This window comes from Labrus bergylta, chromosome 23 (assembly GCF_963930695.1).
Source record: "Labrus bergylta chromosome 23, fLabBer1.1, whole genome shotgun sequence".
In the NCBI taxonomy this organism is placed as follows: Eukaryota; Metazoa; Chordata; class Actinopteri; order Labriformes; family Labridae; genus Labrus; species Labrus bergylta.
In genome coordinates, this window is record NC_089217.1 from 390329 (window position 1) to 392451 (window position 2123).

The window sequence follows — 2123 nt, forward strand, 5'->3', positions numbered from 1 at the left end:
TGCCCTCAATGTTGTGCTTTGCCTCTGGTCACTTCCTGTCAGCACCTGTGTGTCCAATCAGACTCAAAGCTGATCGTTTGCTCTTACTCACATTGTTCCCTTTTTTCTAGATCCTTGCTTGTGTTGTTCTTACTCTCTGATGTACGTCGCTTTGGAGAAAAGAGTCTGCTAAGTGAATTGTAGAGGCTGTAGTCCTTGAAGTGGTCGGCATGGGTTCAAATCCGACCTGTGGCTTTCTTTCCCTCATGCCATTCCCAAACAGAAACCTACGAGCCTCATGAGGTCATATGACATCATAGTTCTTTATCCAGCAGGGTAATCAAACCTGATTGTTAAAGCTAACCTTCATCATCCTCCTCTTCATCATCACACAGGCCTTTGTGTCTCTTCCTGTTTCAGTCGATTGTTGTCGTGTAACCGCCGCTCTGATTTACTGGATTAAAGTCAATCTGTTTCCAAAATACTGTTTTCATCAGTTAAAGGAGCAGTATGTAACTCTGACTACGAGTGTTTAAAACGGGTACTGCAATCTGAATTCTAAACATTGTAGAGTCCCCCCCCCCCCCCCCCCCAGCTCTGCATGGGTCTGTAAACCTTTCTGCGTCCTGTTCTGGGCCGTCGCCCCACGCTGTCGCCTGCCTCGCCTGTTGAGCAGCGACTCTGGAGTTCATTGAAATATGTTTGCCGGGATGTTTGGTCAAGTTGAAGAAACATTTTTCCTTCCTGGAAAATAGAAAAAAGCCCCTGAAATACCTGACGTTAGCACGATGCTAAAATGTTAGCTCATCATATGAGTCATGTTAACGATCTAATCTACGGCTCACGCTCCACAGATAGAGTATTCTCTGTATGATGTATTTGAAGGTGTGATGGTTCTGCCTCACGGGTCACTAACAGGACGACATCAGAGCGTTGTTCCACGAGGTGACATCAGGTTAAACTCTCGTCTCAAAGCGCTCCACGAGGTGACATCAGGTTAAACTCTCGTCTCAAAGCGCTCCACGAGGTGACATCAGTGTTTGTGAGGGCGAGCAGCCATGACGCTCCTCTTCCTCGTCTCTTTTCTTCTCTTATCAGAATCATCTATTTCCAGCTCTTTGTGTCGTCTGATGACTATCGGCAGGTAGCGTCTCCTCGGGTCTGAAAGAGAGCGGAGACAGACTGTCTCTGTCTCACACACACACACACACGCACGCATGCACACATACACACACACACACACACACACATTGAGGGTGTGTCTGCAGCTTGAATATGCTGCTTGTTAGGGAACTTTCTCAACACTCCATAAAGCCTGTTAATGTGTGTGCAGGTTTACAACATGGTCGACAGGTAGTCCCTCAGACTCACACACACACACACACACACACACACACACACACACACACACACACACACACACACACACACACACACACACACACACACACACACACGGCTTGTTTGGACTTATTTTAGCAGAATGTTCCTTTACTCTGACCAGACTAACAGTGTTACGGCTGATTGGCTTTTACTGCTTTAACTCACACACACACACACACACACACACACACACACACACACACACACACACACACACACACACACACACACACACACACACACACAGTACTGTGAAAGCAGATTTTATTGACTTCCTTCATTAGCCTCCTCAGACCTGAGTGTGTTTTCAGACAGTGTGACTGTGAGCCTGTTCAGGACTGTGAAGAGTCTGTATTTACTCTGAAGGTCTGAACACTCTTTATGTCCCACACCATCATCATCATCATCATCATCATCATCATCATCATCATCATCACAGAGGCAGCGTCGTGTTAGTAAACAGCTGTTTTTACATGTTAAGTGTGTGTGCTGATGGTCTCCATGTTTATCTGTTTATACCTGTAACATGTAGAAATGTATTTTTACATGTTTATGTCATTTGAGCAAAACATCAGGAAGCTGCTGTGAGGAACATCAAATGTTTTTATTCAAACGTTAAAGTCAATCTGAACCATCACAGATGTTAATGACCATCTCTCTTTCTCTCTCTCGCCCCCCCCTCTCTCTCTCTCTCTCTCTGTCTCTCTCTCTCTCTCTCTCTCTCTCTCTCTCTCTCTCTGTCTCTCTCTCTCTGTCTCTCT

The 2123-nt window shown here is 45.6% G+C and overlaps 1 protein-coding gene across 1 annotated transcript in view; it reads left to right on the forward strand.

Annotated features, from left to right (window-relative positions):
• LOC110004382 (leucine-rich repeat-containing G-protein coupled receptor 5) overlaps positions 1-2123 on the forward strand; it is a 35019-nt gene that overhangs the window by 6341 nt on the left and 26555 nt on the right. The gene's annotated exons all lie outside the window — the stretch shown is intronic.